Here is a 14160-nt window from a genome sequence, read left to right as displayed (position 1 = left end):
TGATCCCCTGCAACTGTGCTGGGTTCCATAGAATGCAAAGATGAATAGGATCTGTACTCTGACCCCAAAGAGGAGACAATCTGTAAGGATACTGTGCATATACATTCCTAGCCCTTGAGTAAGACCCTGGTGTATGCAGCTTTGGAGAAATGTGGGCTCAGAAGCAGAAGGAGTCACTCCTAGGGACTTCCCTGGTGGTTCAGGGGCTAATTCTGCATTCCCAATACAAGGGGCCTGGGTTCAATGCCTGGTCAGGGAACTGGGTTCCACATGCCGCACCTAAGAGTTTGCATGCCGCCATGGCGCAAGGAAGATCGAAGAGCCCTTGTACTGCAACTGAGACCTTGCACAGCCAAATTAAATAAATAATTTTTTTTTTTTAAAGAAGTCACTCCTAGAAGAAGTTCTGGGAAGCCTTCTGGAAGAGGAAGCACTTAAGCTGGAGTTGGAGGCCAAGGACTTGGATAGACGGGACTAGAGCCCCCTTGATGTCCCTTCCCAGCATCCTGGGCTCGTCTTCTCATCACATGTCTTTATTTGTCTCACCCGCCAGATATGATGCACCTAATGAGTACCCAACATTTGAATCAATGGAGGGACAAGTAAATGGTGGGGAGGCAGAATGAGGCCAGTGTGCCGGCAACCCTGATGATCAGGACGGTCTCCTCCGGCCCAGTTGTGGAGGGCTGCCATCTGGGGCAGAGCTCTTAGGTAGGTGGGACAGAGCGATGATACGTGTCCTTTTGTCCCTATGTCGTTGGAGCTTGGCAGCCAGCATAAGTGCCGGGGTTTAGGGGTGAGGGGAGGTGAGTTGCTGTTGTTTAGTCTTCCAGTCGTGTCTGACTCTTTTGCAACACTATAGACTGTAGTCCGCCAGGCTTCTCTGTCTGTGGGATTCTCCAGGCCAGAATATTGGAGTGGGTTGCCATTTCCTTCTCCTGGGGCTCTTCCCAACCCAGGGATGGAACCCGAGTCTCCTTATTGGCAGGTGGATTCTTTACCACTGAGCCACCTGGGAAGCCTGGGGAGGAGCTTTTAATTAGTGAGATCTTTATCAGTGATTCCTGGGTTGGGAAGATCTGCTGGAGAAGGGATAGGCTACCCACTCCAGTATTGTTTGAAACTCTGGACTGGAAGAAACACAAGCTGGAATCAAGATTGCCAGGAGAAATATCAATAACCTCAGATATGCAGATGACACCACCCTTATGGCAGAAAGTGAAGAGGAACTCAAAAGCCTCTTGATGAAAGTGAAAGTGGAGAGTGAAAAAGTTGGCTTAAAGCTCAACATTCCGAAAATGAAGATCATGGCATCCGGTCCCACCACTTCATGGGAAATAGATGGGGAAACAGTGGAAACCGTGTCAGACTTTATTTTTCTGGGCTCCAAAATCACTGCAGATGGTGACTGCAGCCATGAAATTAAAAGACGCTTACTCCTTGGAGGGAAAGTTATGACCAACCTAGGTAGCATATTCAAAAGCAGAGACATTACTTTGCCAACAAAGGTTCATCTAGTCAAGGCTATGGTTTTTCCTGTAGTCAGGTATGGATGTGAGAGTTGGACTGTGAGGAAGGCTGAGCGCCGAAGAACTGATGCTTTTGAACTGTGGTGTTGGAGAAGACTCTTGAGAGTCCCTTGGACTGCAGGGAGATCCAACCAGTCCATTCTGAAGGATATCAGCCCTGGGATTTCTTTGGAAGGAATGATGCTAAAGCTGAAACTCCAGTACTTTGGCCACCTCATGAGAAGAGTTGACTCATTGGAAAAGAGTCTGATGCTGGCAGGGATTGGGGGCAGGAGGAGAAGGGGATGACAGAGGATGAGATGGTTGGATGGCATCACTGACTTGATGGACGTGAGTCTGGGTGAACTCCGGGAGTTGGTGATGGACAGGGAGGCCTGGCGTGCTGCGATTCATGGGGTCGCAAAGAGTCGGATACGACTGAGCGACTGATCTGATCTGATGGCTCAGTTGGTAAAGAATCTGCCTGCAATGTGGGAGACCTGGGTTTCAATCCGTGGGTTGGGAAGATCCCCTGGAGAAGGGAAAGGCTACCTGCTCCAGTATTCTGGCCTGGAGAATTCCATGGACTGTATAGTCCATGGGGTTGCAAAGAGTCAGGCACGACTGAGTGACTTTCACTTTTAGCAGTGGTGCAGCCCTGGGAACTGGGGTCACAACCTAATGTCCTGACTCCCCACCTCTGGCCCAAACGGCTTGGCCAGATTTTTGGAACTCTCCTCAAACGATGCCAGGAACAGAAGACATCAGTTGCCTCCAAGTTCTTGTGAGACCTGAAGGACAGCCTTGACGCCCAGGTTACTCAGGACCCTGTGGGGCAGGTGAAGACATGTCACAACCGCTGAGCATTGGGTGGCTCTTTCCATCTTACTGATGGTGATGAAGGGAGGTTAATGGCTGCCAGACCTCACAGTTAGTGAGAGGCAGACTGGGGTTGGGGGGGAGTGCTGTGTTCATGCCTCCAAAGCAGACCCCTTCTTCTCCCACTTCCTGCTGCCCTTGAGGAAACCCTGGGGGCACTCATCAGTCTTCAGCAAGAGTCACCTGACTGGGCTTCCTGCAGCAGGTGGTGCAGATGGAAGGGATGCTGTGGCTGCCTGGCCTGGCGGCCTCTGCCTTCCCAGAACAGCCATCCATCTTGCACTGATTGGGTCCATCCCAGCAGCTTCCGGAATGAGCCATGGGCACGTGGCCAGTGAGCTCAGCACCTTCTCTCCACGATTCTGTCTCAGCCATCCTGCTTTCCTGTCTGTCTCTCTGTCCTGTCGGATCCTTGTCCCTCTGTCTCTGTTTATTTCTCTTTTCTCTCTTTTTTTTTTTTGTTGCCTGCCTCGCGGCCTCCTCCTTGATCTTTCCCTGCCCCAGGAGTAGCCCCAGGACCTTCAGCACCTGGGGAATTACGGCGGCCCCTACTCTGCCTGCTGCCTGTTCTTAGCCACCTGCGTGACCCAGTGGACAAAGCAAGTACATGGCAGGGGAATACCGTGGCCACACTCCCCTTTGCTCAAGCCCTTGGCTTCCTCTTCTCTGGTTGTGAAGTTCAGGAGGCCCAAATCATCCCGTCTTCCTCCCGAGGTAGAAGTGTTAGCCCAGAGATGAGAGTTACGGGAGCAAGATGCAAGGGTGGCAGGGCCCTGTGCCTGGCAGAATGGAAAGACATGAAGGTTCAAGCCACTAGCTGCCCCATGTGCCACGCTGCTTCTTCCAAACCCCCTGGGCAGACCCCCTTCCTTGGGGCCCAAAGCTTGTAGCTCTGTGAACTATCCCTGTGCCCTCAAAGCCTGGTCCTGGGTGGCCTTCCTGAGCCTTTGACCCCTAGTGGTCATTTTCCTCCTTCCCCAGGCCCTGCCTCATCCTGGGGACTTCCAGCATCCACAGGACATGGTGTCTTCAACTGGAGCCTCTCAAGAGAGTCTTTGCTCTAGAGCCTGTACATTCTCCAGAATTTCCTGCTGCTCTTGGGGGGCTTCCCACTCTCCTGATGCTCTGGCACCCCCACTTCACTGCTCCCTCTACCTGCTCTTCCCTGTCCCTGAGCCTTCCGGCCTCTGACCTCCTCCTGCCTTGATTTCCCCACCTTGCCCCATCCATGTCCTTGGCCAGTCCTAGCACCCACTCCTTTGATATATTGAGCCCTCTTGGCCCCCAGTCTCTTGGCCACAGCTGACCACTGCCTGCCCTGGGTAGTCTGACCTCCACCTTCGCAGCTCCTGATCCACAGTGCTGAGTGAGAACTGCTGAAGAAAACCACAGGGCCCAGCAGATGGGGTTCCGGTGCACGCGGCCTCCAGGCCCAGCTGGTTCTTCTCCCAGCTCACTCCCCCACCCTCCCCAGAGGCTCCCTCAAACCTTCAGCCTGTTCACCAGCCTCTTCCCCTCCTCCTCCCATGACTCAGCAGATGACTTCAGCTTCTTCTTGGGGAAGAAGTTTCCCAGGAACCTCCCTGCTCTCCACTCGAAAGTCTCCACCTGCCTTCCTTCCCCGCTGGCCTCTCCTCCAGGGCTCCAGACCTCTCCCACATCAATTTATCTACCCGCTCCTCCCACCTTACCCCCATCCTTCCAGCCTCTCACTCTCCAGACTCTCCCCGAGGCTTTTAAACAACCCCCAACCTTTTGCATACAAAGAAAACCCTCCCTCGGTCCTGAGCCACCAGCAATATCAGCTTCTCCCTCCTTCATCTATTAAATGACTGATGAAGATAGTCATTTCTGTAACACAGTATTGTAAGTCAACTGTACTCTAGAATAAAATTAAAATTAAATTGAAAAAAAGAGAGAGACAACAGTCATTTCCAAATTCTGATTCACCACCTTGCTAACCCCTGCCATCCTGAGCCACTACAGCTCAACTCCACTAAAATCTCACTTGCCAAGGTTGACAAAGATGCCCTAGCTCAGCAAAGGCCTGCTCTGTGTCCTTCCAGGTTTCTGGAGGCACTTGGCACCGTGAGGAATGGATGGTCACATCTAGTGCTTCCTGGTGATCCCTCCAGGTCTCCAGAGCCTGTGTTCACTGGCCCACCCTGATCTCGGGTGGCCTCGGCCTGCACTGGCTTGGAGCCGGGCTTGGGTTCTGAGCCAGAGATTGAAGCTGGGTCACGATGGAGAAAGCACCAGACTCTAGCTACTAGACCCATGATCAGTGACAAGGGCCCTGGCCTTCAGCTTTGCAGAAAAGAATTCCCATAAAAACGGAAAGTAGTGAAGCAAGTAAAGTATTTATTAAGAGGAAACAGGTACAGTATGTGTGGATAGATACGCACATGCACAGACTCAGAGGGAGAGTTCTGGAATTGCGCCCTCGTGGCAGTTAGAATTACTTTTGTGGGGTATTTCTTCTGGGTTTCCTTTAGCCAATCATTTTGATTTGCCTGGTTCACAGTCTATATTTGGTCCATCTCAGGATCCTCCCACGTGTGTGCACGCGTTTCTTAGCCAAGATGGATTTTACCGAAAAGGCGTCTGGGTAAGGAACATCCCTTGACATGACTCTCCTTTAACCTCCAAGAAGCCTTTTCTGCACACGTGTGGTTGGGGAGGTCTCCTGACTTTGAGAAATGAAATATGTGGTCTGGGCAGGGCCCAGCCTCCTCCCTTAGTTGTCCTGCTATTCTTGGAGTTGCAGTCCATAGGGAATGAATCTCCAATAGCTTTACTGTGGGAGGAAGGGGCAGGCAGGGCCCATCTGCCTTCTGCCTCAACCCCATACATCACTCCCTGCTCATTTATACTCTTCATTTAAAAAAAATACATTTAATTTATTTATTTGGCTGCACCAAGTCTTAGTTGTGGCCCTTGGGATCTTCAGCAGCAGCATACTGGATCTAGTTCCCTGACCAGGGATTGAACCCAGGCCCCCTTACATTGGGAGTGCAGAGTCTTAGCCACTGGACCACCAGGGAAGTCCCCCATTTATATCCTTTAAAGGCCCATGGGTCCACCACCCACTGCAAACTCAAATTTCTATGTTGGGACCCAATCTGGGCATCTCACCTCCCAAACTGAACTTGTCATTTTTCCCTTAACCCTGCTCTGTCGAGGAGAATGGGACTCTCCCTGTCCACCCACTTGTCTAGGAGTCGTGCTGGGCATTTCCTCTGGTCACCACTGCTGCCCTACCCTCACTCCCACACCTCCCACAGTGGCTGTTATAGGAACACCCCCACCCCAGTGGTCTCCCTTCCTCTGGTCTCCCCATCTGGCCCACCCTCTACTCCAGCTTCCAGAGTGACCATTCTAAAATGCAAACCTGACTCCTCCTCTCCCTTGCTTGAAATCTCCCCTGGCTGAAAAATCCAAAGGGCAGAATCTGGTCCAATCTGATCCAATCCAGTCTCAGATTCCCAACCTCAGGACTTTCTTGGGACTGGTTTTATTTATCCTCCCCTCCCTGATGCCCCCAAACCCAGGAAATCCCCAAAGTTTTCTTTGAAGGCTTCTGATTTGCACAGGGTGATTAGAGGTCAGGTTATTTCAACAAAGAGCAGAAAGTGTCAAGGTTTTAGTATTAACCCAAGTGGCTTTTTCTGTGCTGATGGATCATTAGTTCTGTGTTCCAGAATTAACAGAGATCCAGAGAAGATGTGTGATTTGTTTAAGGTTATTTAGCCCATCATTGGTTCAGCCAGTCTCCAGTGTTGTTTGCAGCCCCAGGTCCCTGAATCCAGCATGGACAGCCACTGCCTTGGGCAGGATGCCTGGAAACTGCTGTCCCTCCAACTTCTCCAGGAGGGCCTTGGCTTGGACTCATCCTCCTGGGGAATACACTCCTTCCCACTCTCATGAGAGAGCAGGTCATTCACTTCCTCTGTCAGGCTCCTCCTCCTACCCAGCTTGATCTGCATCCTCCCATGGGAGTGGTTAGAATTAAACCCAGCTGTGTGTGGGGAGTCGGGCCTGCCTCCACCCCTCCAGTGAAGTACAGGAGACATGTGAACCTCCTTCATGACTCAGCCCTTCCATTTACTAGCTGTGTGACCTAGACAGGTTACGTAACCTCTCTGTGCCTTGGACCCCTCATCTATAGCGTGGAAGAATGGGGATAAATGCATATGCGCTCCTGTGTTTTCTCACTTAGTGGCCTTTCCTTGCCATCTGAGTGTTAGAAACAAGATGAAGACTTAGGGGGAGAGATTATAGACTTTGAGGCAGCCTCTGATACAGGCACCTGGCTCAGCCCAAATTGGTGTGACTGCCCTGCCTGGGGTTGGAGGCCCAATCTCCACTTGTCATAAAGTGCTCTTAGGCCTTGTATAACCCTCTGGGCACACATTTCTTTCTTCTCTCTCACTCTCTTTTTTTCCTAGTTGTAATATATGGGATCTAGCTCCCTGGCCAGGGATCAAACCTGGGCCCCCTGCATTGGGAATGCAGAGTCTTAAGCACTGGACCACCAGGGAAGTCTCTGGGCACAGGTTTCTTGGCTTGGACGAGGAGAGAGGTCAGGAGCTCAGTACCATATATCTTGGTCATCCATCTCTTTGGCCATCTCTCCATTCCCGTCATGCACCGGACATTATAGATGGAGGGGGGGTGGGGGGAAGGAACGTGCTAAAATCTACTCTTTGTTCCTGGAGGAATTTGTTCAGTGTGGAGACAAAAGGGCTTTATCTGTTCTGGCCTTAAATGTAAAAGGCTTTGGGGGAGAAGAAGGGCTCTCCTTTTTCTTATGACGTCCAAAGGTAGAATATAAGGAACAATGGGGAAAAGGACGTGGGAACCTGAGTGTTGTCCCACAGAGGAAGCGAGGGTTCAGGAAACGGTAAACTACCTGTGGCCAGAGGTGTGCGGCAAGGGCTGATGCACAGCAGGTGCGGTGCTATATAAGGGATTTCTCTATTGGATGAACAAAGGTCCTCCTGCTGTCCCTTCTGGTTTACCAACCTGTCTGGGAAGTCAGGGAGGGAACCTCTGGTTGGTTCTGAAACCTAGAAGACAGGGCAAGCCCCATGTTCCTGAGTCATCTCAATTCGCTTCAGGCTTGCTGCGGAGGGAGTGCCTTTTGCTCCTGTCTATCCCCAGGCTCAGAGCGCGGAGTTGGTGCTGAGTGTCTGTGCCTACCTTCCGTCCCCTAGTGCAGCCTGGGCTCCAGTCTGCCCGCTGCGTCAGCACACCCGCGTTCCTATTACATGATCAAGTGGGGTTTGCAGTCTGGAAGCATTAGTGCTGGGCTGACTCTGCAGAGTAGCCAATGCAAGAAAATGCCAGTTCTGTACCTCTTCGGCCAGCTCTCTGAGGCCTCATGGCCATGCCACTTCCTCTTTGAGCAGCCTAGCCTGGCCTTCTTCAGGGTTCCCAGGGTCTTTCGAGATCATTCTGGCAGACCGCTGATGGTGGCAGAATCCCCCAGAGAGTTTCAGGTTCCCAGGCCCCATGGTTGGAGGTTCTGATCCACTCTATTGGACCTGAGACTCTGGATTCTAGACAAGTTCCCCTTGTCTGGGTATTGGCAGAGTGGCCATTCTGAAATGCAAATCGGACCCCATCTCTCCCTTGCTTGACATCTGCTCTGGCTGAAGAATCCAAAGGGCAGAAGCTGATCCGTTCTGAGATTCCTAGCCTCAGGGCTTTCTCAGAATGGGTTTTATTTCTCCTCCGTTGGATGTTGGGGGACTGCGATGCACAGCCAAGTTGAGAACCACTGCTGGGCATTACCTCCGAGTGGCCAGTCTTCTGGCCTTGCTTCTCTACTGGTCCCTCACCCCTGATTCCAGTCCCACCCTGCCCAGACTCAGCCCAGGCCATCACTGGACAGCTCCAGCTGGTGGAGAAATTGCCTCCTGGAAATGAACCGAAACTGATGGGCTCTCTGCAGCTTGTTAGTCATTCAGTCATGTCTGACTCTTTGCAACCCCATGGACTGTAGCCAGCCAGGCTCCTCTGTCCATGGGATTTTCCAGGCAAGAATACTGGGATGGGTGTCCATTTCCTTCTCCAGGGGTCTTCCCCACCCAGGGATCAAACCCGGGTCTCCTGCATTGTAGGCAGATTCTATACTGTCTGAGCCACCAGGGAAGCTTGGCGTTTTCTAAAAACAGAAAGCCCCTGCTTCATTCCCTGTGGTAGGTAGGTTGCCACCAGCCCCATCACTGTGGCTCCCCGCTGAGTCATTTGCTCTTTGTTGGAGTCAAGCATCAAGACCTTGACTTCAGACCCCTCTACTCATCCAGAGGGCATGAACACATTCAGAGTCAAGAACACATTCAGGGGGCATGATGGAGAGTTCCCTTTGAGATTTGGGGGGTGTAATGGGAGGTCCATATTGGAGAAGCACTTGGCCCAAGTTCACACAGATGAGTTTGAGGAGACGATTCTATCCTAGGCTCCCCTGCCCTGGAAAGTCCATCTCTTGTTAATGGAAACAGACCACACAGCACATGGAACTTCCCCGACTAGGGATCCAGCTCGTGCCCCTTGCAGTGGAAGCATGAAATCTTAACCACTGGACTACCAGGGAAATCCAACAAAGGCCTATTTTGCTTTTTTTTTTTTTTAATGGAGATGAACATTCCCTTGGTGTGGTAAACTTTGAAGTGGGCCTCTTTAGGGGAATGCAAAACTTGAAATGGAAAGATGTACAGACTTTTCAATCTCTCCCTCCTTTCAGCCCAATCAGTTTTAGAGGATCTGAGAGACCCTAGATTTAGGGAAGCTGGTTTGGTGAGCAGTGGTCAGACACACGGAACAGAGAATTTCTGTGGTTGTCAGCCCCATGTCAAGAGGCTGTCTTTGAAATCCTGTCTGGCTCTTCTTAAAGACCGTCCTGTCTGGCTGTGGCCCTATCTGTTCCTGGATTTGTCTACACTTCTGCCTTCCTGAGTTTTGGCCACAATTTGATCATGGCCATTTGTTTGGAGGCAAAACCTTTTAAGTCCTCTTCAAGAGGTAAGACCATCGCCAGGTGATTCATTCTTGAAGCAGAGCCTTTTTCATTGAACAAAACTTCCTTGAGCATCTGCTCCATGCCAGGCTCAGAGCTCTGAGGTGACTCAGATGGATCTGTCTTTGAGAAATCCACTTGTAAGACCACAGGGGAAGACAAAGTCCTATACGCAGTGACAAGGTATTCTGGCCCTGCTTCTCTGTTGGTCCCTCACCCCTGATTCCTGTCCCATCCTCCCATTCCTATCCCAGCCTTTGAAAAGGCCCAAAGTAAGAAGAGGGCACTGCCTGGTCAGGAAATGCCAGTCAAGTGTCCTATGTGAGATGTAGCCAGGGAGGTAGGAAGGAACCTCGGGAGAAGCCTGTGAACTCCAGGCTAGGGAGCAGGGATTTTGATGCATATGCAATGGGAGTGGCACGCATGGCAAAGCCAAGGCGAGGGAAGGAGAAGATCAAAGTGTTAGTTACTCAGTCGTGTCCAACTGTTTGCAACCCCATGGACTGTAGCCCGCCAGGTTCCTCTGTCCATGGGATTTCCCAGGCAAGAGTTCTGGAGTGGGTTGCCATTTCCTTCTCCAGGGGATCTTCCCAACCCAGGGATTGAACCCAGGTCTCCTGCATTGCAGGCAGATTGTTTACCATCTGAACCACCAGGGAAGCCCAGGAGAAGATGGGAAGCACATAGAGAACCATCTTTCAGTTCTTATACTGGAGACGCTGGGGAGACACTCAGGTAGGGTAATTGACAGGCTGGAGGACCTTAAGAAGCATCCATCCAATTCTGTTATTTTACAGATGTACAATCTGAGGCCCAGAGAGGTAAAGCCTCTTGTTCAAGGTCACTCCGCAGGATCAATATCAAAGTCAAGGCTTCAACTGGTGGGTCCTGCCTCGCAGCACAGGCTTCCTCCACTAGTGGCTCCCATATCCTCAGGGAGAGAGACAGCCCACTGAGATCTCCCTGTCGTCCTTTGCCTGTGAATCTGTCATTCGCCCTGCCCCTACTGCAGACCTGCCTGTTAGGGCAGCAGCTGGGAAGTGTTCCCAGAGGACAGGGTGGGGAGCGTTGCTGGTCTGCTTCAGAAGATGCTGCTGCTGCTGCTGCTGTTGCTGCCTCCGCACCAATCAGGGAGCTTTCTAGCCGCAGGAGGAATCCAGGAGCCAGGGGATGGGGCTGCAGTGATTTACGACTGCCCAGAAACAGCAGGACACTAATGTCTCCAGCTGGCCTGTTTGTCGGCCAACTCAGCCCCAAGAAGATACCTCTAAAGGTCATATCCTCCAGCACTGGAGATGGAGCAAAGGGTTAGCCACACAGGGCACCTGCCCAGTGCCCCTGTGTCAAGTCGGTCCCCAGAGGACAAGGCTCCTCCTTTCCTGAGAGGTAGACTCTCAACAGTTTGGGCAGGAAAGGGTGCCCTTACTGCCTGAAGTCCAGAAGATCTGCCTGGGTTTGAATTCAGGCTCTAGGGGTCGCTGATGTGTGACCATTGGCCAGTCATACAGCTGATATCTCTGTGTCTAAAAAAAACCGAGATGGGGACTTCCCTGGTGGTCCAACGGTTAAGACTCTGGGCTTTCTCTGTACAGGGTGCAGGTTTGATCCTGGCCGGGATCCAAGATCTCACAAGCTGCACAGCCAGAAAATATTTAAAAATAAAATAAAAAACAAAGATGACTCTGAGCCTCTCAGCTCTGGCACTGAAGCAGCTCCCAGGTCTGTAGACAGATTCCCTGCTTCCACAGCTAAAGAATGTGAACAGCCTTCCATTTCAGATGAGGAACAGGCTGACTCTAATCTAGAACTCATCATGGCTGGGTGGAGCATTGAGTTTAATTCCTCACTTCAAAGGTGGGGAAATTAAGAGCCAGAGAGAACACAGGTCTTGCACACAGAGCTGGGGGCCAGGCAGAAGGCAGCATGGCTGGCTCTCCATGTCCCTGCTCCACATTTCTTTCAGCAGTACCACACAGCGTGGAGGAGGAAACCCGAATACTAAGCCACTTGCTCTATGTCATGTCTCCATGCCTGTAAAGCAGCCCTCTAAACAGCTGGGGCCACTGGGCAGCTGCAGCAGTAAGCCTAGAGTCTTAAAAAGAATCGAAAGGGAAAGGAAGGCAGGGCCATCAGAGAGGGGTCTCAACATGGAGACTGCTGATATCATTCCTGTTTCCCTTTAGAAAATCCTTTTCTTTGCATCAGCTTTACTGTTTCCCCAAACAGATTTGGCCTGGATTTTTTTTTTTTTTTTTCCCCTTTCCATTGAACTGGTCAGGGAAAGAAGTGAGGTGGAGAAAGGCAGCCTGAAATGTGCCAAAGTTCCTGAGATTTAGCTTCTGGGTCCTGAATCACTGACTGGGTCCTGAATCACTGATCCATTTAATCTACCTGCGGACAAGCACGGTTGGCTGTAATGGTTCCTTCTTACAGACCTGGGATGCCCGGGCCAGAAAGATTGAGGCCTGTCCTGCAGGGAGGAAGAGAAAGGAAGAGGAAGGACTTGGCAAATAGGCATGTAAGAGACAGAAGGAAGTGGGAGGGTTTATTCACCAGCAGGATTTCATGTTGCTAGGTGGTGTAGTAAGAGAGGAGGGACCAGATCCCATGTTGGAGGAGGGGTGAAGAGAGCTATTTCTAGGCTCTTCTCACTCAGGCCATCTCCTCCACTCCTGCCAGAGGAGTCTCCCTGAACACATGCGTGCATTCATTCATTTCTTCATTTCACACATTCTACATATGGATGCTGTGCCAGGCGCTGTACTCAGCACTGGGGAAGCAACGATGATGGAAACCAAATGCAAGCCTAGTCCTTTCCTGCCCTGGTTAAAATCTCTCACAGGTATTCTATTTATTTGGGAAAAAAGACTTCACTCCCTGGCCTGCCATTCAGGGCTCCCCAAGTTCTGGAACTCCCCAAGTTCAATCCCCAGTCCCTACTACCCATCACTTCAGGCACCAAACACACTGGATTCTCTGTCTTACAATACATATGTCAGGGAGAAATCTGCCTCTGAGTCCCTTGTTTGTCCCCTCTGCCTGCTTTCAAATTCTACAGATCTTTTTTTTTCTTAAAAAGTTTTTTTTTTTTTTTGTTTTTGCCTTTCATTTCACTTTAATTAATTAATTTATTTTAAATCCTATACATTTTTAAGGGAGTGGGTTAGAAATGTTACCAGCTTTTCAGAACCTCTTCCTGGGAATTCCTTGGGGGTCCAATGGTTAGGACTCGGTTCTCTTGCTGCGCTGGGCCAGGGTTCAATCCATGGTTGGGAAGCTGCCTAGGAGCAGGCCCCCCCCCAAAAAAAACCCAAAAAACCACACACCAAACAACAAAAAACAAAACCTTTTTCTATCTAGCATGAAAGAATTAAAAAACAAAACACTAGTACTTAACACATTCTGAATTCCTTGAGGGCAGGGTTCCATGCTCTCTTCCTCTAGTGCCCAGCATAGAGCCTGGACTATTCCTTCACAGAAATTCCCTCATTCTCAGTTCTCATACACAACACTTCATGCCCACTAATTTTTTTTAACTAGGTATAATTTTCTAACGTACTCTACCCATTATCTTTAGCCTATTTTCTTGGGCAGAATTTTGTGTTGTTGTTGTTCACTGGTGTACCGCATTGCTTAGAACAGCTCTTGGAACATAGTAGGTGCTCAATAGATAAGTACCAAATAAATAAAATGTGCACTCAAAACTTTGGGGTATGTGAGCTACATGGAATATCAAAAAAAGGGAAGCATGTAAGCAAGAATTAGTCAGCCCGACCCCAGCGTGTATATCCTACGCGGGGAGAGAAGTGTTGGTCAACCCCCAGACACAACCCAACGGTAAGCATTCATTGGCTCTGGTAACTGAATTGAATCTTTAACGCCCCACCCTGGAGAGGAAGAAAGGGCTCCCCAGGGGTCAGGCTGCAAACAGCTGCATCCTTTCCTTATATTAACCAGAATGCCTGGCCAGTATTTATCTTTCCACATTTCCACCTGTCAGGTCCAAGAACCTCGAGGCGGGGAAGGAGAGATGGAACCTTGTGGGGGAGGGTGGCAGTCCCCCCAAGGTTTGACTCTTAATTCAACCATCTCTGAGGTGGGTACCACCCAGCCAGTTTGGATCAATAGTGAATGCGTCCCATCTTCCCAGTCTCCCGGGGGCCTGCTGCTTTATCTCGGAAACAAAGTCCAGGGCTGAGGTCCTGGCCCCCTCCCCCAGTAATTTCCCGGAGAATATGGGGCGGGGCCGTGAATCAGCACTCGCTCGGACTCGGGCAGCCTTAAGTCCCCGCCAGGGGTCCCCAGTAGCCGCGGAATTAGACCTCCCCCCCACCCCCGCGCCCCACACCTCCTCCTCAATCGTCCTTCATCTGCCCGCTATGACCACTGGGAGATGTAGTCTTGACCGCCCCTTTGTCCTTGATCTCCCCAACATATCGCCCCATCCCAGGGTGAACTACAACTCCCAGGGGCCCACGCGTCGGGTGGCCTAGCAGGGCTGGGGTCTGCAGGTCCAGGGTGGGTGGGGGATCGTCTGGAGAAGCTAGGGCGCAGCGAGCCGGGTGAAGTGAAGCACGGGGCTTGTCGAGGGGCACCAGCGAAGAAGGGGATACCCAGGAGGCGGTAGCAAGCTGAGCCGGGGAGTGGAAACCCGAGAAGCGGAAGGGGCCGGGGCGGGGCCGGGGCGGAGGCCGCGCGCGGGCTGGTGGGCGGGGCCGGCTGCGTCACGCGGCGTGGGCGGGGCCGTAGGGG

The 14160-nt window shown here is 51.4% G+C and overlaps 1 protein-coding gene and 1 non-coding gene across 2 annotated transcripts in view; both read right to left on the bottom strand.

The window, feature by feature from the left end:
* The window catches only part of ZP3 (zona pellucida glycoprotein 3), a 93555-nt gene that overhangs the window by 47000 nt on the left and 32395 nt on the right, over positions 1-14160 (bottom strand). The window lies entirely within an intron of this gene.
* TRNAG-CCC (transfer RNA glycine (anticodon CCC)) lies at positions 6856-6928 on the bottom strand. The gene has a single exon. It is a non-coding gene; the product is annotated as a tRNA-Gly (tRNA).

This window comes from Bos indicus, chromosome 25 (assembly GCF_029378745.1).
Source record: "Bos indicus isolate NIAB-ARS_2022 breed Sahiwal x Tharparkar chromosome 25, NIAB-ARS_B.indTharparkar_mat_pri_1.0, whole genome shotgun sequence".
NCBI classification, from domain to species: Eukaryota; Metazoa; Chordata; class Mammalia; order Artiodactyla; family Bovidae; genus Bos; species Bos indicus.
This window is presented reverse-complemented; position numbering and strand designations above follow the sequence as displayed.